Below are 23,042 nucleotides of genomic sequence, written 5' to 3'. Positions count from 1 at the left end.
AGTAGGTTTCAATGCCAGTACCGTGCATTTAAAAATTGTTTTAAATAATAAGAAAAGAAGGGACCTTGGCTTATGCAGCTCTGCCCACAGAGCTTAGCACCGTGGTGCCTCACAGCCGTCAGACTCCTGGGTGCTTCTATCTTCAAATGAAGCAGTGCACGGAGCCCAGACATCTCCCCTGTGCTTTTTTCATCTCTTATAAAGGCAGCCTCCTTGTCTATTTTATTTTAAGATTTAGAGGACGGTAAAGAGTGCCCTTGCTGCACTATGTTAACCATTCGAGATTTGTCTCTAAAAGCTTATAATGAAAACAAGATTTGTGGCCTCTCAAGAACTCTCAGTCTAATAAATAAGGCAGGAATATCTAGGAAAGCAGTTTTTCACATGAATTGATCCTAATTGGTCACCAATCAGTGCACCGTGTTTGCTGTCTTGGCAGTATTCCTTTTCAACCTTGTATTTATTTCTAGTTTCCACTGAGTAGGTATATTGCAGTTTGGCTTTGGTCACATTCATAGAATTTTCAAAGCGGCTTTTATGTGATTCATGTGTATCCAGTTTAGCATGGTCCTTTGAACTCAACTGCCAAATGGTGTATTTCTAAAAATCACTCAATACTGAAGTTTTACCAAGCAGTCTGTGTTTCTTATTTATTAAGCCTAACATATCCAGGGTAAAATGATCAATCCTCACTTAGAAAGATAAATGGGATGGGCATTGGATGTAGGAGAAAACAAGTAACAGGAGCCTACCACAGAGGGCCTCTGAAAGACTCTATCTAGCAGTGTATCAAAGCAGATGCTAAGACTCATAACCAAACCTTTGGCAGAGAGCAGGGAATCATAGGAAAGGAGAGTTAATATGACCTGGCGAGCATAGGAGCTCCACAAGGACCAAATATATCTGGGCACAGGGGTCTTCTATGAGACTGTTTTTTCTCCAACCAAGGACCATATATGGATATAAGCTAGAACTTCTGCTTGGATGTAGCCCACGGTAGCTCGGTATCCAAGTGGGCACCCTAGTAAGAGGAACAGGGACTATTTCTGACATGAACTCAATGGCAGGCTTTTTTACCTCCCCACCCCCCAAGGGAGGAGCATCCCTGCTAGGCCACAGAGGAGGACTTTGCAGCCAGTCTTGAAGATACCTGATAGACCAGGGTCAGGTGAAAGGGGAGGAGGTCCTCCCATATCAGTGGACTTGGAAAGAGGCAGGGAGGAGATGAGGGAGGGAGGGCAGGATTGGGAGGGAATGAGGGAACGGGATACAGCTGGGATACAGAGTTAATAAAATGTAACTAATAATAAAAATAAATAAATAAATAAATCACACACACACACAAAGCCTAACATACTTACTTTAAATACTAAGACAAAAAAAAATGGGTTTCTGCGGCCTTCACACAGCAATAGCCTCAAACTAGCAACTCTTTATCTTTTTTTTTACATATTTTATTTGTATTGGGTTTGCCTGCATAGGTCTCCACCCATAGATAGCCTAGAGCCCCCTGCCCAGGGAATAATGCCACCCACAACGGGTGGTCTTCCCAACTCATCAACACCCCCACAGACATGGCCATGTACCAGGCAATTCTAGTCTTTATTAAACTGGTAATTAACACCAGTTCTCACAGATGACTAACTGTGTAAACTCCATATTTCTCTATTCCTTGGATCACAGAACTTCTTTTAATATTTTATTTTTATCTGTATGTGCATGCACATGATAACGCGAGTTTGTGTGTAGATGCACATGCAGGTCAGCAGAGGTCTTTGCTTGTGCTTCAACTATGTTGGAATATTCGGGGCCCAGTAGGTATGGCTGTGCGGGGGTCTAGTAGAAACACGTTGTCCTGGCTGTCGTTGTGTGGTGAGTTTTGTTGTTTGTTTGTTTTTGCTATAGTCTTGGCATCCAAAATTGAGATGAGTGTAATTCCAGGTGCTGATACCTGTTCTTGTCTTTGTTGAGTGGGTGTTTTGTTCCTTGTTTTCTGTTTCCTTTCTGGTTCTTAGGAGCGTGTGGCCAATGTGTCCTTCCTGTCTGAAAATCTTTTGGGTTCCTGATAGGTTGGGCCTGGAAAGTTCCAAGTACAACTTGTTTGGGGGTGTTGGGACCTAAGACTTAGGAATATAAAGGGCTAGGGTTAATTTCACCTTACAGCTTATAGTCTGTCATCCACGAAACTTGTAGCAGGAACCTTGAGGCAGGAACTAATGCAGCGCCCATCGGAGAATGCTGCTTACTGGCTTGCTACTCATGGCTTACTCAGCCTGCTTTCTCACAGCATCAAGGACCACCAGCATAGGGGTAGTACCACCCACTGTGACCCGGGCCTTTCCATATCAAACATTATCTTATAGGGATATTTATTTTCTCAACTGAGGTTTCTTCTTCCCAAATGACTCCAGCTTGTATCAAATTGACATAAAATCAGCCAGTACATTGACCTAGCTTCTTTCTACTTCTAAACATTCTGCCACCTCCTATAGCCTTACCATCTGGGGATCAAGCATTTCATATAGGACTGCCCAGGCACATTCAAAGTCCAAACCATGGGAAATAATTTCTAATGATTTGACTCAGAAGATCTGGGGAGAAAGAAGTGCCATGGCATCATACTCTGTAAGGTTACTTTTTTTTTCTTTGCATCCTGATCATAGGCCCCTCCCTCCTCTTCTCCTGGTCCCACCCTTCTTTTCTCTTCTCTCTGTTCTCGAAAGAGGGGAGCTCCTTCCCACCAACCCACCCCAGCACATCAAGTCACATCAGGACTGAGCGAATCCTCTTCCACTGAGGCCAGGCAAGGCAGCCCCGCCAGAGGGAAGGGATCAGGCAACAGAGTCCGTGTCAGAGACAGCCCCTACACCCCTTACTAGGGAACTCACATGAGGATTAAGCTGCCTATCAGCTACATCTGTGTAGAAGCGCTCCATTCATGGTCTTCGGTTGGTGCTTCAATCTCCATATGCCCTCCTTGGTCCAAGTTACTTGATTCTGTTGTTCTTCTCATGGAGTTCTTGTCCCCTCCGGGTCTGTCTATCCTTCCCTCCACTTTTCCACAAGGCGCCCCTCGCTCCACCTAATGTTTGGCTGTGAGTCTCAGCATCTGTTTCAGTCTGCTGCTGAGTGAAAGGACTCAAAGTGCAGCTGGAAGAGAACAGACAGAAAGCATGGCTGGGACTGTGAACCTCAAACAACAACAACAACAGCAACACACACACACACACACACAGAAAAACTTCCTCCACTAAGGCTCCACCTTCTAAAAGTTCCATAGTCTCCTAAAGCAAATGCTACCAGCTGAGGACCCAAGTGTCCTATAGGCACAGCCAAACTATACCATAATCCAGTAACTACTTGGGCATTACAGTCATGCTTAAAAGTGCATTGATATTACGTTGAGATTCTCCAAAGTAATAATTACACATAAATGCTTCAGTTTCTACAGAAAATTTGTTCACACACACACACACAAAAAAAATGTTTAAATGTACAGGCACAGGAGGTTATTTAACCTTATTGCATCTACTCAAGTTTTTCACGGCTCTCAGTGGGAGAGACCAGCACTTCCATTTTGGGTTTTTCACATGTTTAAGGGTGAAGCAAGTAATCACCGCTAAAATCATTGAAGCCCATTAGCACTCGACTACAAAAAGAAATGTTTCCCTAGGTCAATTAGCAACCTCTGGTTAAGAAATTGCCAAAATGATATCTTAAATTACTCACTTGTATTGTACACAGTATTTTAATTGCTTCCTAATTATTCACATTTTGGGTATTGATTATTTTAATGATTTCTTTTCAGTACTTAAGGAGAATTTTGAAGCTGGGCATGGTGGTACACTCCTGTAATTCCCAACACTTTAGAGAGGGGGGCAGGAGGATCAGAGTCACAAGGCTATTCTCAGCTACATACAAAATCCTAGGCTGGCATGAGCTATGAGCCTCTACCTGAAACCACAGCACACCAAGAGGAAAATAACCAGATCAAAATCAGGCCAGCCCCCCTCCCCTGCATGCATTAGGAGAAAATAGACCCAAATAAGAGTTTTTAAGGCTTTGCTAATATTTTCACTTTATTTTTTTGTACTGACCTCAAAGCTTTTAGCTCTTGACTTTAAGCATATTACTCTATAAAAGAATTTGTCATATTTAATGGAAAATTAAATTAGAAATAAATATAATTATAGATACAAATTAAATTCTACCTTTTTGTTGACATTTCTGCAGAGTACATTTTGCTCTGGGGTACTGATAAACAATGAATCACTAATTTTTCTGAGTGAATAATTAAGAAACTCATAAGATTTATCCAACACTCTATTTGGCTATGACACAAACATATTCTAAACAGGAAACTCTGGAATATGCATCTGACAAATTTAGCAATGGAAACTTCATGTCTCCAATTAAGCATTATAACTGATTGTTGAGAAGGTGTCTTTCCAAACAATTACTTTCAAGACTTCACGAAAGCTGAGCACTAATTTTACCTAATTATTTCTGTACATTTCAAAAATGAATCAAAATCTAAGATCAGGCCTCTTTATGAAGAAGAAGAAGAAGAAGAAGAAGAAGAAGAAGAAGAAGAAGAAGAAGAAGAAGAAGAAGAAGAAGAAGAAGAAGAAAGCTTTTCCCTTCCCATTCCTAGTCTACTTTTTTGACAAATTTGGGGATTTTTTTTCCACCATTTCAGAACTTCTGCATTTTTCAATCCAACAGAGGACTTCAGAAGCTGTGTGTGTGTGTGTGTGTGTGTGTGTGTGTGTGTGTGTGTGTGTTGACTCATGTTTGCTTAAGTGAAAACAGCCAGAATTCACTATCTTCCCCTGTATCAAAGGAAATAGAAGTCTAGTAACTGTATCTGCCAGGGCCCCTTCCCTCTGGGGCCTGGAATATAATTTACATGTTTTTAATGAGAAATACTCATGCCATCCCTCAAAGCAAAGCTGAAACGAATCCATTTCTTCATCGCTAGTGCACTGATTTGCCAAACGGAAGCTTCACTGTGCTCAGTCATCGTGGTGACCTGCCTTGGGCCTAGAAAAGAGCTGTGACATTTCTAGTGGTTGTCTTAAGGTCCTAAACTCTGGCCAGCATGTGCCACCTGGCTCTCTATAGCAGTGGGCCTCCAGATTAGAGTTGCTTCCCCTAACCTTTGTTCCTCTGTTTACCCAGGTGGTTTTGTAGGTGTATGATTCCTCGAATTAAATCATTTCTGCTTGAGATACCTAAAAAGCTTTTTTTTTTTTTTTAGTATTTTTGTACCCTGAATTTCATGCCATTGGCATTAGCACACCCATCAACCCAAAATGGTCAGCTGGAATGCCTTCATTGCACTTGAAGGGCTTAGTGACAGTTATAGCCCTTTGCGTTGTCAATGCAGGGCTTTCTTAGAGAATCTGAGTGCTTCTAAGTCATCTTTAATAGAATTTCTCATCTTCCCTAGTTGCAGGATTTATGTGTTGTAAAATCAAACCCAAATTTGTGGTCCCTCAGGTTATAAGATAACATTTAACTTAGAATCTACATTAGAACACATGTGAAAGTCAGACTCATTTGAATATCTCTGTTTCAATGCTCAGGATATCAGTATTTCAAATTAATCCCAAACTCCCAAATCCTACTCAGCATCATGGCTGACTGAGCACCCACCCTCTTGTCTGTCTAAATAGTCAATCCTCCCCTTGCTTGACCTGATGAAGTGGCCCTGCAAGGGGAGGGGGGTCTCTCAACCTCCACAAAACCCACCTTTACCAATCAATATGCTAGAACTTCCTTAAGAAAGTGTGGAAGAATGAATCCAAAGACTGGAAAGCTGTGGGCATTGGCATGTCCATTCTATAACCTCTTATGCACCGTCTATCACACTGTCAACCTTGCCTTTGCTTCACTATTAGAAGGGTGGCCCAACAGCATCCCATCCTGAAAGCCCATGTGTGCCTTGAATGTGTCCACATCTCCATGTTTGACTCAACCTGGAATTTTGAGGTAGTTGTTACCTGCCAAAGAATGATGAAATTCAGCAGAACAATAATCTCATTCCTCTGTTTTTTTTTTATAGCACATTTTACTTAGTTCTCTGGTTTCAAAAAAAAATTTGTTAGTTCCAGTTCCTAGCAGTGAGAATTCCAAAAATCCTGTTTTTTTGTTTACATTTTAATTTTTATTTCAGTTTATTTACTTCACATCTCTCCTCTCTAAGTCCCCCCTTCTTCCCTTCTCCCTACTCCTCTACCTTTCTCCCCAGAAAAGGGTAACCTTCCCTCCCCCCATATCAACCTTCCACAGCACATCAAGTCAAATCAGGAAACATATGAAAATGAAGATCTAACTTGTCCAGGAATCTTTTTTTTTTTTTTTTTTTGAGGCCTGCTCATAAAACCTTGCAGTGGTTGCCTACCTGAAAGCCCCTCAGAATGCAGCTCTTGAACTGGGTTAACAATTGGCAGACGGCAGCGAGGACTCAGCAAAGGGGTGTGAAGCCCATGACATGCTGGACATCATATGATAAGAATTCTTAGTTGAGGGTCATTGGGATGGGATCAAGAAGAAAGACATGGACGATCTCACATATCTTACTTACATGGCATATTTGAAAATTTCTACAATTTCTGCGATAGCTTGAGTTGTCACACTGGGTAGAGGGTGTTTTTGCTTCTTGTTGGGGGTAGGAATATTACTTATGCAAAACTGTCCCTCACTTGGAAAAGGCATCTACCCTAGTGTAAACCTGGTGACATTAGAATATCACGTATTTCTCAAGTTACACTTGTCTAAACTTGTTATTTCTTGTACACTAAAATATTTAACTTTTAAAAATTCAAGTTTCATTCTTCTACGTGCGACTACACGGTTTTGTCAATGCTACTTGTTGAAATTCTTTTTCTAATGTATGTTATTGGCATCTTTCTCAGTTATCGGGGGGGGGAGGCTGTAGCTGTGCGATTTCCAGCCACTATAGAAATCATTAAACTAAACAGACTAAACACATAGCCATGTGATCCAGCTATACCGCTCTTGGGTCTACACCCAAGGATTGTAAGTCAACATCTTACTTATTGACTGCAGCCCTATTCGCAATAGCCCAGTTACAGAATCAGCCCACCTGTCAAGAGGAATGTGTAAAGGCAAAGTGCATAGACACAATGGAGTTTTATTTGGCCATAAAGAAGAATGAAATTGTAGCATTTGTAGGAAAGTGGAGACAACATTATTAAGCAAAATAAATCAGAGGCAGGAAAAGATATTGTATGCTTTCTCTCAACCACGGGCCTAGATTTTATGTAGATACATAAATTCAAACACCTGCTCAGCCCAAATTCTGTACACCTCAGTGAACTTTGATGCAGTTAGATTAATCATTCTGAAGCCATGGGGCTTTGCTTGGGATTTTGCACTTTTGCTGTCAATTACATTTTTATATACACACACAACACAAGAAGGGGAACTAGAAAACACTTAGTTTTTATAGCTTCTTTCACGGCCCTTGTGTCCTTTTACCTGTACTCTGCCCTTCTCATCACCTACCTGTACTTTCCTAAGGCTCCCTTCTAAATGTTATACAGTGCCCACACTTAAAGCTGTTTACATATGTACATGAGTACGCCAGAATCCAAATATAAGTGAGAACATGAAGGTTTTTTTTTTCTTTCCTGAATTTGGGTGACCTCACTTAATATTTTATATTCTAAATGCATCCCCTTAGCCTCATTTTGAAGACTTACATATCTATATAAGCAAAACATTTAAGATCCTCCAGTAGGGGGTAGAGTGTGAGCCTCAAGTGTGAGTTAGCACCTGGAGGAAAGATGTGAGGCAAGGAATTCTCACTACAGGGGAACGGGAGCCACTCTGGTATTTCAATAAGTAAGAACTTAAAACAGTTAGGCATTTAGAAAGCAATAGGAAAGGTGGAGAAGGTTGGCAAGGGGGCATGCCAGTACACAGACTTCCCTCCAGAGAATCCCAAAATCACTCTAGGTACTCTAGGTCAGGAATAGCAAGCAACAAAATTGGCCATTGAAGGCAGGTGATTCAGGAAGACAACAGCACCCTGCAGTCTTTGTTAAATCAAGACCATCAAAAGCTTAGCCTCTGCCACATACTTCAGTGGCTTCTGTTTCCTTCCATAGCTTACTGGAGGGGTTGGACCTAAAGAAACTAACTGCCTCAAAGAGATTCTGGGAAAACATAGCTTCTGGCGGAAGAAGAAAGAAGAGATGTGCCGGTGGAATGCAACCCACAAGGTCACACCTTAAACAGAAATGGCACACCGGCTGCAATCCGAGATAAAGTCACCTGACAATGCTAACCACCTTCAGGAAGTAGGACAATGTCACTTGCATCATGTAATTGGTTTCCAGTTCCAAAATGTGACCACTTACTACAGGAGGATCAATTGTTACATAGACCTAGATTAAGGTTTTAATTTTAAGGTATTGATTACATGAGTTTATTATTTCTTTTTAATTTAAGTATATCCTTAAATATCTTTTTAATTTAAGTATATCTCCTCCCACAGGCCAGCTTACCTATTCAGGGAGAGACTACATTCCTTTTCCTGACAAAGCTGTGTCATCCTTTGCTTTCCTCTCTTCTTTCCTTCTCGTTGCTTCCTCCCACTGTTTCTGGAGGATTGCCAGCAGGGCAAGCTCAGCCTGGGCCTGCTCTGTCTTCCCAGCCAAATGCATCTCCCTATAGCGCTCTTTTGCTTTCTGCTCCTCAATTTCTTCTCATTCTCTCTTTTGGTCCATCCAGATCCAGTTCTGTGGCCTTCTTAGTTTTCTGTGCCACCCGGTTGGGGGTCTCAATGTCAATGAGCCATTCTACACCTTTTTGCTCTTTCTGGTAGTCATCATCTTCATGTTCACTCTCATCTGAGTCTAGAGACTTCTTAACCTTCTTCAGGTCACCTGAGCCCCATCTCCACCTTCTTCTTGCTCATCTTCTTCGTTGGCCTTCTGCGTCCCATCCTGCAGCTGGTCATCTATCTCAAGGCTTGTATACTGCCTCTCCCAGCCCTTGTGACCTCCCTTTCTACCTCTTTTAAGCATCTCAGCTCCAGCAGCTGGAGAGGCTCCAGCACGTCGAACTGACCTTTTTCTAGTGTTTAAGATAGCAAAGCTAACAAGCACACTAGTATCCTGCAGCCATTATGCATAACGGACCACACTCAGATCTGTTGACACATGGTTTCTCTGTGCCTTCCATTGCCCTTGGTTTAAAACCTAAAATCCTTATCTACTTTCACATGAGACCCCTCTTGCCTCTCCAAAGCCACCCCATGCTTCTCTTTGTTAAGGAACAGCTGACTCCCTGTTTTTCTTTTTAGTTAAACATGTTGGATTGGATTTACTTCTATATTGTTCCCTGTGGTGTTTTTCTCCTTTCTAATCATGCCCCAGATAAAGGTCAACTTTTTTTTTAACTTGCCCTTCCTCTATAATCTCATGATTAACATGTCATAAATTGTTTCTCTTTTTTCAAGGTATGTTCTGGAACTGACTGACCATAATCCCACAACATTTACTTTTCCCATAATCATAAAAATTGCTAACTATAAAATTCCTCTTTGCGGACAGGCATGGTGGTGCATGCCTGTAATCCCAGCACTAGGGGAGGCAGAGGCAGGAAGGTCTCTGTGAGTTCAAGGCCAGCCTGGACTACAAAGCAAGTCCAGGATGGACAAGGCTACATAGATAAACCCTGATTCAAAATATATATATATATCCTCTTTGTGTAATCACGTGCTTGCTTGTTATAATGGGCTCCCCTGCTTTTGGTCAGGGCCACTTCATTCTTCGACTACATATAAGGAGACTGTAAGTTTGGCCTGGCCTAAAAGTAAATCTTATCTTGTAACATTTTCGTGTTTGCTACTGGTTTTCAACACCATAACCCTCTTAGCCACACTGGTAACTTCCAATGCCTCTTTTCCTACTCCAAAAGTTTTATTCATACTCTTCCTCTGTCTGAACATTCTAGATTGTGTGTAGCATTTAAGTAAATGCATAATGAAGAAAATTCATAGAGAAAATAGAAGCTGAGGAGGTAGCTCAGTCAGTTCAATCACCAAAATATGTTTGTTTGTTTGTTTGTTTTTTAATATATAAAAAAGCCAAGTAATGCATGCTTGTAATTGTTAATCCTGAGACTGGTGAGAGAAAAACTAATTCCACAATTTTAAGCCAAATTTGAAGCAAGCTTTAATTAAATACTGACCAGAAAAATGGACTCTGGCTAGATCCAACCCTGGGGTCCTAGTCAGTGGCCACAAGTCACATTTTGCAGGGGTTTAAAAAGGCAAAGCCTGTAACTCATTACATTTCTCATCAGGTCCAATATGGACCAAACAGACATCATGACATATTTCCTGCCTCAACGTGATCAAGCACTTTGTGGTACAGTTGATTCAGACTTGTTTAGGGGAGTGATCATGTGGTTTATTTCCCAAGAACTACAACTCCCAGCATTCCCCAAGAAACCTTGTCCTTGGCAGGTGGTGCTTAAAGGGTAAACTTTGGACCTTACATTATCCCAAAACCAGGGAAGCAAAGAGGGAAGGATTCCTGGTACTCCCTGACCAGCTGACTTAAGCTATTTGGAAAGCTCCAGACCAGTAAGAAACCCTATCTCAAAATTTAAAAGATGTATGATACCCTGAAGTATGACATGCAAGAGTCCACTGGCCTCTACACACACACACACACACACACACACACACACACACACAAGCATACACATGCTCTTGCATATGAATGTCTATACACACAGAGAAAAGGCCCAGCCAATGAGTTTCTAAAAGAAGACGTAGCTTGGGTGTGGCTGATTATAGAACATTTGTCTAGGATGAGCAAAGCCCTGGGCCCCATCCCCAGAATCATGGAAAAAGAAGGAAGATAGTTTTGTATTTGGGTACAGTTATGTTTGACACTCTACAGAAGCTTATTAAATTACTTTGCAATTTCATAACAGCTAATTTAAAGGTCCAGAGGAAATTATCTGTGCAATTTGTTGACCGTTTTGGTTTTGTTTTGTTTTGTTTATATCTAGTGAAGCTGATGCTTTCCTATTTTTCCTGAAGTGTTTAAAATGGAGTAATCCAACACAAGGGAGAAATTTTCACCAATTCCATTACTGTCGCAAACCTTCGTGTCCTCACGTTTACATGTTGGTCAGGAAATGTTCTGTTTAGCAAACTTTGTTTCACGATCCAGCTTGAGAGGCACTGTCTCCATTAAATAGAAATATCTCATCTACCCCAGATCTCACGGGCTTCTCAATTTTCTGTGTTTGCAGTCAGGTTAAAGTATGGGCTGTAAACCCTCATGTGCCTCCCTTATAATATCTTCTCTTTTTTTTTTCCCCAGGACCCAAGGGAATACAGGGAAATTAGCAGACTATCTGAGTTCTTTAATTATCTTTTTTTTTTTAAGACAAGGTCTCTCACTGGCCTGAAAATTACCAAGTAGGCTATGCTGGCTGACTAGTGCAACCTAGGGTTTGCCTGTCTCTGCCTTACCAGTGCTGGGATTACAAATACAAACCACCTGGTCTGGCTTTTTCAACCTGGCTGCTGAGAGTCAGATCAGACCCTTGTGCTCAAAAGGCACTTTACAACCTGAGCTATTTCCGTGGGACTGAGCCTCTCACCTTGTAAACTACAGAGCTTGCTAACTGTAATGAGGCATAAAACAACAGGCATATATGTATAATACTGAAGATTACACTTCAGTATTCAAAGTGGAAAAACAGAAAATCTGAAAGTTTTAATAACTCATTTTTAATCCTTTAACAGTATTTCATACCATGAGAGTGTGCTCTAGACATTAATCTAGAGAGAGAGAGAGAGAGAGAGAGAGAGAGAGAGAGATGAAGATGGATAGATAGATGAATGGCTAGATGATAGATAATAGATAAACGATAGGTAGATTATAGATGGTAAATATATGATAGATGGATGCAAGATAGATAGATAGATTAGATAGATAGATAAATAGATAGATAGATAGATAGATAGATAGATAGATAGGTAGATAGATAGATAGATTTCATTCCTTTCTTTCATTTCCTTTTTGAGAACTAATGTCACTATGTAGCCCAAGCTGAGATTGAACTGGCAATATAGTCCAGGCTTGCCTCAAACTCCAAGTTCTCCTTCGTCAACTCCCCCAATGCTGAAATCATAATTGTACAGCATTGTGCCTGGTTAGGAGTGTCTACACTGGGGTGAGAACCCCCACCATGGACCACACACACAGAGGCTTCAGAATGTGGACAGCATCCTTGCACAGTGGCTTTATATATCAGGTCTTTGGTCCAGAGGCACTTGCAGAATCCCAGTATTCCCATCTTATCGTATCTAGCCGTCAACACCATTCACACTACAGGTTGATCACATTCATCACTTTCACCCAAAGCTCCCAATGCAGACTGTCCAGCTTGGGGTAGCACAGGAAGCAGAACTGAGCAAATGCTCTTCGATTTGAACTGGGCGATTGACTCTGCAGTGCTGCAATGTCGGGATTGTGGTTCTGGTCATCATTTTCATTTCTTGAAATCAGTGTTCATATGGAAAAGTGGGCCGGTTATTCCTGGATAAGCGCTTTTTTTTCAGAGCCAGAATTTTGGCTAGGAATGCATAGAGAGGTCTCACAGTTCATCACCACGTGAGTATCATTCCAAGGACACTCCCAATGTGTCCGATATGCCATCAAGAAAGCCAAGTCACTGACTAAGCCTGTTTGTCAGCTCTCACAGTGCACTAGTCACAGTATTTGTCACACTTGGCTTGACAGTTACATCAGAGATTGTGATGTTTAGATACAGGCGTGTTCTATTTGCTTATTAAGCATGAAGAAATATTCTATATCTTTGTATGCCTCTACCAAAAAAAAAAAAAGTGCTCTCATGGGTTTCTGTGGGAGGTTTTGTTTCTTTGCTTGTTTGTTTTTGGTTTTTACTTTTTGTTTTTTGTTGGTGGTGGTGTTTTGGTTTCGGTTTTTGGTTTTGGGGGATTTAATTTTGTTTGTTTGTTTTTGTTTTTGTTTTTCAAGATAGGGTTTCTCTGTGTAGCCCTGGCGGTCCTGGACTTGCTTTGTAGACCAGGCTGGCCTAGAACTCATGAAGATCCACCTGTCTCTGCCTTCCTGAATGCTGGGATTACAGGCCTGTGCCACCACTCCCAGTTTATTCCCATGTTTGTTTGTTTTTAAACACATGACTCTCATGATCTATTGGTTTTCCCACTTTACCGAGCTCAAGCCCAGGAAGCAGTCTAATGACTAACCATTAAAAGGTCTGCAACATGCAGGATTCTTCTCGTGGAGCATTCTTCTTACCCAGGATCCTCAACACCTCTCCAAGATAGGTATCAACAGCCGCACATCCAAGACTGAAGGTGATTTCCTATGCAGAGCTTTCATGAGGAATGCCAACCTCCTCATTTTTTTTTAACTTAGAAAGTCATTTGCTCACTGTCACAGCTGTTTATAATCTCATCGATACCTGGAATTGTCACCTTAAAATGTTCATCACCTGTGGTCAATTTGCAGTATCAGATGGAGACACTTTTCCCCCAGTTCCATATCAGCTTACAGGTCTTTACTTGTTTCTGAAGGAAACAGCTTAGAGGTCTCTTGAGGAAACTGCTTCTGCTGACAATTCCCTGACTGTTACTTCATTGTTTATGGAAGAATGTTGGCTTTGGCTTAGCAGCACGCTTCATCGTGGTGAGGAAGGGATGATGAAGAACAGGTGATATCTGGTCACGATGCATCTACACTCAGAAAGAGAAGGGATGAACACTTCTCCTTTTTTTTCTTAACATCTTAAGTGTGAATCCTGTGCAAGAATTTTTTGCAAAGGAGAAAAAAACACAGCACAGCTTTTCTTAAAAAAACCAATAATCCACATCAGCCTAGATAAATGTGGATACAATCAGCTAAGGGTCCTTGGTCTCAGGCTGACATCACCTTCCCTGATGATGTATAAATCCATTCTGGTGCAGTGTGAGGACAGGATGAGGAGACAAGGTGCTTACCACCCTTAGGACATTAGTGAATCACAAGAAGGAAAAAGAACTCCATATTCCCTGCTACTCAGCAATCCCTTGTCCACCTCCAGTTCTAAGATATAGGACAGTTTTGTTAAAATATGAGTATCTTCCAGAGAGTCCAGAATCCAGACCCGAAGGGGATAATATCAGCTTCATATTAAAAACTCAAAAGGCAGTCCTTTGCTTTGCAGAAGCTTTTCAGTTTCATAAGGTCCCATTTATTGATTGTTTCTCTTAGAGCCTGTGCAGTTGGTGTTCTGTTAAGGAAGTTTTCTCCTGTACCAATGAGTTCTAGGGTATTCCCCACTTTTTTTTCTAGCCTATTTAATGTGTCTGGTTTTATGTTGAGGTCTTTGATCCACTTGGACTTCAGTTTTGTGCAGGGTGATAAGTATTGGGAAAGAATCTTCACCAACCCTTTATCTGACAGAGGACTCATATCCAGTATATATAAAGAACTAAAGAAGCTGAAAAGCAGCAAACCAAGTAATCCACTTAAAAAATGGGGAACAGAGCTAAACAGAGAATTCTCTGTAGAAGAATATCGAATGGCAGAGAAGCACTTAAAGAAATGCTCAACCTCATTAGCCATTAGGGAAATGCAAATCAAAACAACCCTGAGATTTCACCTTACACCCATCAGAATGGCTAAGATCAAAAACTCAAGTGACAACACATGCTGGAGAGGTTGTGAAGAAAGGGAAACCCTTCTCCACTGCTGGTGGGAATGTAAACTTGTACAACCACTCTGGAAATCAATCTGACACTGTCTCAGACAACTAGGAATAGCACTCCCCCAAGATCCAGCCATACCACTCCTGGGCATATATCCAAAAGAGGCTCAAGGACACAAAAAGGACATTTGCTCAACCATGTTTGTAGCAGCTTTATTTGTAATAGCCAGAAGCTGGAAATAACCCAGATGCCCCTCAACTGAAGAATGGATGCAAAAATTGTGGTACATCTATACAATGGAATATTACTCAGCAATGAAAAATAAGGAAATCATGAAATTTGCAGGTAAATGGTGGGACCTGGAAAGGATCATCCTGAGTGAGTTGTCCCAGAAGCAAAAAGACACACACGGTATATACTCACTCATATAGACATACAGCATAGGACAAACCCACTAAAATCTATTCATCTAAAGAAACTAAGCAAGAGAGAGGGTCCCAACTAAAATGATCAACCCCATCCTGAAAGGCAAAAAGGATGAACATTAGAAGAAGAAGAAAACAGCAAACAACCTAGGAACCTTCTACAGAGGGCTTCTGAAAGCCAGAAGAAGAAAACAGGAAACAAACTAGGAACCTACCACAGAGGGCCTCTGAAAGCCTCTGCCCTACAGACTATCAAAGCAGATGCTGAGCCTGATGGGCAACTGTTGGGCAGAGTGAAGGGAATTTTATGTAAGAAGTGGGAAATAGTAAGAGCTGGAGAAGACAGGGTCTCCACAAGGAGAGCAACAGAACAAGGAAATTTGAACACAGGGAACTCCCCAGAGACTCATACTCCAACCAAGGACTATTCATGGAAATAACCTAGAACCCCTGCACAGTTGTAGCCCATGGCAGTTCAGTGTCCAAGTGGGTTACATAATAATGGGAAGAGGGACTGCCTCTGACATAATCTGACTGGCCTGCTCTTTGATCACCTCCCCCTGGGGGGGATCAGCCTTACCAGGCCACAGTAGAGGACAATGCAGCCACTTTTGATGTGAACTGATAGACTAAGATCAGAAAGGAGAGGAGAACCTCCCTTATCAGTGGACTTGGGGAGTGGCATGCATGTAGAAAGGGGAGGGAGGGTGGGATTGGGAGGGGAGGAGGGAGGGGCCTATGGGGCAATACAAAATGAATAAAGTGTAATTAATAAAAAATTAAAATAAAAAAATAAAACAAAAAACTCAAAAGGGCCTGTCCTCTAAAGAGATGATCAGTTGGACTGTTCTCTGTAACATCTCTGAAAATGCAACCACAAGGTTCCTGAAGCCCAATATTCATGAAGCAGCCATCATCATAGCAGAGCAGCTGACCACGCCAGTATCAACCACCAACCCAGCAAGGACCACTGGATCATTCTGCTATATCATTCAGGCCATCATCCTTGCTGACAGCAGCTCAAATCAGGCAAGGGTGCCTAGTTGCTATGGTATCCAGTTGTTTAGGCAAACATCTGTGGACACATTGATAGGAAGTTACTTTGTAGATGACATTAGCATTGAATTCCGGTAGAATTTGAGCAAAGCTAATTTACCTGCTTAATGGGGGAGAGGGTATCTCATCTAACCAGCTAAAGAACCCAAATGAACAAAAATCTGACCTCCCCAGATTAGAGGAGATTCTGCACCAGATCTCTTCTTCCTTGTATGAGTGCTGGCCCTTCTCTGGGTCTCCACTGTGATAGCTTCTAAGAGTCTCCAGATACTACCCTACCTTGCCAATTTTGAATTCCCAGGCTTTATAATCATACAAGCCAGCTACTGAAAGTGACCCTATCCACTCTTCACTCTCTTTCTCCAGACAAATAATTATTTGTTTCTCCAAAACAAATAATCTGAACTGCTATTGTTGACTCATTCTGTGGAGATATGAATAACTGACTCTCTACCCAGACAGGGCACCAATGGCAGACCAAAGGAATAATTCCAGTCATAGCTCAGTGAACGAATAAGTGTTTTGGCTTCCATATGGGAGTTTGAGTGATGCTAGGTTTTAATGTTGGAAAGGGGAAGATGGGAAGTTGAGCAAAAGGAGTTGAGTTGAATAATCCTGCAAGCAAGATTTTTTAATTTTTCATTTTTATTAATTACAGTTTATTCACTTTGTATCCTCCCCGTAGCTCCCTCCCTCCTCCACTCCTGTTCCCACCCTCCCTCCCCCATCTCCCTCCTGCTCCTCCCCCAGTCTACTGATAGGGGAGGTCCTCCTCCCCTTTCTTCTGATCCTAGTCTATCAGGTTTCATCAGGAGTGGCTGCATTGTCTCCCTCTGTGGCCTGGTAAGGCTGCTCCCCCCCTTAGGGGGAGGTGATCAAAGAGCAGGTCAATCAGTTCATGTCAGAGACAGTCCCTTTTCCCATTACTATGGAACCCACTTGGGCACTGAACTGCCATGGGCTACAACTGTGCAGGGGTTCTAAATTATCTCCATGAATGGTCCTTGGTTGGAGTATCATTAGAAGATATCAGAAGATGGAAAGATCTTCCATGCTCATGGCTTGTCAGGATTAACATAGTAAAAATGGCCATCTTAACAAAAGCAATCTACAGATTCAATGCAATTCTCATCAAATTACCAACACAGTTCTTTACAGACCTTGAAAGAAAAATTCTCAATTTCATATTGAATAACAAGAAACCCAGAATTGCTAACACAATCCTCTATAGTAAAAGATTTTCTGGAGGTATCTCCATCCCTGATCTCAAGCTTTACCATAGAGCAACAATACTAAAAACTGCACAGTACTCAACAGTTGCCCATCAGGCTCAGCATCTGCTTTGATAGTCTGAAGGGCAGAGGCTTTCAGAGGCCCTCTGTGGTAGGTTCCTAGGTTGTTTCCTGTTTTCTTCTTCTTCTGATGTCCATCCTCTTTGCCTTTCTGGATGGGGATTGGACGTTTTAGTTAGGGTCCTCTCTCTTGCTTAGTTTCTTTAGATGCACAGGTTTTAGTGGGTTTGTCCTATGTTGTATGTCTATATGAGTGAGTATATACCATGTGTGTCTTTTTGCTTCTGAGACAACTCACTCAGGATGATCCTTTCCAGATCCCACCATTTACCTGCAAATTTCATGATTTCCTTATTTTTCATTGCTGAGTAATATTCCATTGTGTAGATAATCATTTAGCCAATGTAGCTCATGCCTTAGTTGTACATAAAGGAATTAATGCTCAACTAAAAGGAAGCTTGATGGTGTTCAATCAGAGGATTGACCTCTTGCAGGAGCAAATTGATACCCTATGGCAAATCGCTCAACCTGGCTGTCAATGAAAGTATGCTGGACTTTGTGTCACTAGCATACAACATGAGAATTTTTCCTGCGCTGCAAATCTGTCTAAACAATTGTCGAGCTATATTTTAGGTAATTGGACTGGAGAATTCGATACTACGATGGAGCAGCTGAGAGTGGCCATTGTCACAGTAAATTCTACCGGAGTGGACGCAGGACTAGCCACAGGATTATCAACATGGATTGCTGCAGCCATGAATCATCTGAAGGAATGGGCGGGCATGGGAGTGTTAGCAGGCCTTCTGGTATTGGCCTCCTTGGTTTGCCTGTGGTATATATGCAAGATTAGAGTCTCACAACAGTGTGATGCAGCCATGATCATTCAGGCCTTTACAGCCATTGAAGCAGGACATTCTCCCCAAGCATGGTTGGATACCATAAAAAGCTAAAATGATACGCTCAGGATGCGAGGCTAAGCACTGCACTCAGGGTCAGCCGCTTTGGACCCAGAGAAGAGCATGTCTGATTGCATGCGGGTTGATGCCCCAGGTCCCGCCTCTGAGAAAAAGGTATCAGACGGGTCCGATGCTCTTTGGGTGGATGACACCTAAATGAACATTTGTACAAAGTCCCAATTTATTTCTAATATCAGAGATCAGACCTCTACTCTTGCCTGATGCGTCTAAAACAAAAAGGGGGAACTGTAGAGAGCTGCGGAATGCTATGCCTTAAAGATGGAGCTGGTTTCCGCCTTCCACCTTCCCGATGGTGAGTGCTCTCTGTCACGAACAACTCCACATTTGGCTAAGGCCGAGGATCTGGCTTGCTTCCATGTATGTGGACCTATCTGCATTGCCCCCGTGGCACGCCTGGGTTGGCTACCCAGAGGCTATTTAAGCTGTGGGCTGGCTTTCCCCGGGGTCCGAGGATTGTTCAATGTTCCTGAATAAACTGCATTGAAAAAAAAATAATAATAATAATAATAATAATAAAAAAAAACTGCACAGTACTGGCACAGAAACCTACTAGTGGATCAATGGAATCAAATAAAAGACCCTGAAATAAACCCATATACTTATGGACACCTGATTTTTGACAAAGATGCCAAAACCATACAATGCAAAAAAAGACAGTATCTTCAACAAATGGTGCTGGTCTAACTGGATGTCTAACTGGATGTAGAAAAATGCAAATAGATCCATACTTATCATCCTGCACAAAACTAAAGTCCAAGTGGATCAAAGACCTCAATATAAAACCAGACACATTAAATCTGATAGAGGAAAAAGTGGGGAAGAGCCTTGAACTCATTGGCACAGGAGACAACTTCCTGAACAGAACACCAACAGCACCAGCTCTAAGAGCAACAGTCAATAAATGGGGCCTCGTGAAACTGAAAAGCTTGTGTAAATCAATGGACACTGTTGTCAGAACAAGTTTTTTATTAATGCCGCAGGCACACAGCAAGCACAGCACAACAGGGGTCTGAAGTAAAATTTTAGGCTCACCCACACAAAGTAGAGCCTGTAAAGTCACTTGTAATGGAGTAGGGAGAGAGGAGATGTTGTCATAAAAAAATGGGTTAGCTGGCATCACTTGACCAGACTGAGACACCGTTTTCTCATTTTTTGTTTTTTTATTTTGTTTTTTTGTTTTTTGTTTTGTTTGTTTGTTTGTTTGGAGGGCTGTTTTATTGTTTTGTTTTATTTTATTGTTTTGTTTTTTGTTTGGGGTATTTAAAATGTCCCATGGACATTTCTAGAGAAGGGGCATCTAGAAGGAAAAGGGACCGTGTTAGTCTGTGATGTGATAATAGACATTGTCCTCCCTGTAGCCCTTCTAGATTTAGGACTTTTCTAACTAGAAGAGTCCATTCCTGAGTCAGAAAGAGAAGGATTCACTGCCTGTGTGAACTGATGTTCTCAACCTTTCTTATTTATACGAACAGAAAAGAAAGTATGAAAGAGAGAACTTAGGATGAGGGTGGCTAAAGATCTCTGAATGCTTCCTGTTGAATTAGGGTATCACTAAGTCAAGAAACTGCCTGCACAATGATGGGTAGTCAGGAGGCAGTCTCTGGGCTAGAGGGTGGAATTTGCATCCTTGGACCATCAAGATGTTGTCTGCATGAGTGTTGGGTGGAGGTATGGGTAAATTGGATCAGCAGAGAGACTAGCGAGGAGCCTCTGGATTAAGAATCAAAATGGTTATTAAAAGAGTGACCACCAGTATCAGCCAACAGCTCCAGGATGAGTTTTGAAACCATTTATTTTAGGATTCTGGTGATCATTGTCCAGAATACCTGTTCAGTCAATAAAAGAGGGACCCTTTGTTTTGAGAGTCCAACACAATGCCTATAAATTTTACCCAAGCCATCAATGAAGCTGTGTATTCAGATGAGGGAAGTGAAGGCCTAGTTGATGACTCCAACATCACCTTAATCAATGAGCTATCAAACAAGTGCTGAGAGAGACCAGGAGTAGTGCTGATTGTTAAGAGTTGAACACTTTCATTGGCACTGTGTATCCACAGTGAAGTAAATAGGGAAAATGAGGACAATAGTAAAGAAATAAATTCAGGGCAAGGCTAATAGGTACCTCTGTATGTGAGCATCATTTATGTGGTCTAGTAGCTGGGGAGTTTGGAAAATTGAGAATTCTTGGTAAGAGAATACCTTAGTTAGAGTTAGCATTGCTGTGATAGAACACCATGACCAAAGCAACTTGGGGAAGAAATGGGTTTTTTTTTAAGGGTTTTTTTTTTCCACATCAATGTTCATCACTGAAGGAAGTCAGAACAGAAACTTAAATAGGGCAGGAACCTGGTGGCAGGAGCTGATGCAGAAGCCATGGAGGGATGCTGCTTACTGGCTTGCTGCCTGTGGCTTGCTCAGCCTACTTTCATGTACAACCCAGGACCACCAGCCCAGGGATGGCACTATCAAAACTGGGCTGGGCCCTCATCAATCACTAATTAAGAAGACACTCCACATGCTTGCCTACAGCCCAATCTTATGGAGGCATTTTCTCAATTGACACCCCCCAATCTGACTATAGCTTGTTTCAAATTGACATAGAAGTAGCCAGCACAAAGAGCTAAAAAAAATCATGTGGAAGGTGGTTTCTGTCTAATGATCCAGAGACTTAAACAATGGAAGCAGAGAAAGAAACTTCAATACCTTTGTTCTTGGAAAGGGGGGTGAAATCTTCCAAAAGGTCACAGGAGTAGATGGGATTAGCTAACGGTTGGTTTTCCAGCTGTAACTCTGGGCTTTAGATCAAGAATCAAGTTGTGTCCAGTTCAGGAATGGAAGTATTCTGTCCTTGTGAACTCAAAGCCAATCTCAACCTAGAAAAATGAATCCAAGAACTGAGACCTAATAGTGTAGTGGAAGTTTGGGAGGGATGATGAGAAGAAGGTGGGATTGGAGTCAGGGAGAGTGGAGAGATTTGAAAGAAAATGTTTAAAAATAGACTTAACCTATGGGGGTAGTCTGGGAGGGATCAGGAGAAGACATAGGTATTCATAACACTGAAAGGCTTAGCTAGGGTGAGCTCCAGCATGCAAAGGAATTTTATGCAAAAAAGTAAGCAAGCTGTCATGCATAAATCTAATATCATAAGGGACACAACAAGAAAAACTGTCACCAGAACAGGGGGGTGCCTCAGAACATCCTGATGAGCCACCAGTTGGTGACTCACCACTCATCTGCTTGGAGTGCCTTCTGAAGAATTTTGTACTGATTCAGAGGAATGAGTGTTTTGGCTGAGAGAAGCTTCTAGACCCTTCCAGAACAAGGTTCTGTCACAGGATATTAGATCACATACAAACGGGAGGCGAGAAATGACTGTTTAAAAAAACCTTTATAGTCCAAGATAATTTGGCTCTGGGTCTGTAACATTTTGATACTCCACAACCGTGGCCGTGTTCATCAACCTTAACTGGCTATTTCGTACAGGCGCAGCTTTTGTTGGGGACCTTCAGTTCACGGCTCCTCTGTTGGCCAAGCATCACATTTTATGTGGAAGCTGTGTAAACTCACCTGGTGACATGACTCCTCCATAGTATGGTTAAAGGGGGAAAGAATGAATGGCTGTGGGGAGGGAAGCCTGTGAGATGCAGGGAGTTCAGGGTACAGGTGCGTAGGCTGCGAGAAGGTCTTTGAAATGTATAGCAGGTACTTATAACACTGAAGTAGCTTGGTGCTACATCTGTCCCTTCTGTCAGAGGTAAGAAAAATGACTCTTTTTTTTTATGTGTGTTACCATATTTTGTGATTTATTTCTTTTTTAATTTTTTTTTTAATTTTTCATCAATTACACTTTATTCATTCTGCATCCCCCCATAAGCCCCTCCCTCCTCCCCTCCCAATCCCACCCTCCCTCCTCCCTCTGCTTGCATGCCACTCCCCAAGTCCACTGATAGGGGAGGTTCTCCTTTCCTTTCTGATCTTAGTCTATCAGTTCACATCAAAAGTGGCTGCATTGTCCTCTACTATGGCCTGGTAAGGCTGCTCCCCCCCAGGGGGAGGTGATCAAAGAGCAAGCAAATCAGATTATGTCAGAGGCAGTCCCTCTTCACATTACTATGTAACCCAATTGGACTCTGAACTGCCCTGGGCTACATCTGTGCAGGGGTTCTGGGTTATCTCTACAAATAGTCCTTGGTTGGAGTATGAGTCTCTGGGAAGTTCCCTGTGTTCAAATTTTCTTGTTCTGTTGCTCTCCTTGTGGAGACCCTGTCCTCCCAGCTCTTACTATTTCCCAGTTCTTACATAAAATTCCCTTCACTCTGCCCAACAGTTGCCCATCAGGCTCAGCATCTGCTTTGATAATCTGTAGGGCAGAGGCTTTCAGAGGCCCTCTGTGGTAGGTTCCTAGGTTGTTTCCTGTTTTCTTCTTCTTCTGATGTCCCTCCTCTTTGCCTTTCCGGATGGGGATTGGGCATTTTAGTTAGGGTCCTCTCTCTTGCTTAGTTTCTTTAGATGCACAGGTTTTAGTGGGTTTGTCCTATGTTGTATGTCTATATGAG

At 42.0% G+C, this 23,042-nt stretch overlaps 1 pseudogene; it reads right to left on the bottom strand.

Annotated features, from left to right (window-relative positions):
- Positions 1–8,552: 8,552 nt before the first annotated feature.
- On the bottom strand, positions 8,553–9,059 carry LOC110542316 (28 kDa heat- and acid-stable phosphoprotein-like; annotated as a pseudogene).
- Positions 9,060–23,042: the final 13,983 nt, after the last annotated feature.

Source organism: Meriones unguiculatus, chromosome 8 (genome assembly GCF_030254825.1).
Source record: "Meriones unguiculatus strain TT.TT164.6M chromosome 8, Bangor_MerUng_6.1, whole genome shotgun sequence".
Taxonomy (NCBI): domain Eukaryota; kingdom Metazoa; phylum Chordata; class Mammalia; order Rodentia; family Muridae; genus Meriones; species Meriones unguiculatus.
The sequence above is the reverse complement of the archived record's forward strand: the minus strand, read 5'-3'. Positions and strand labels throughout refer to the sequence as shown.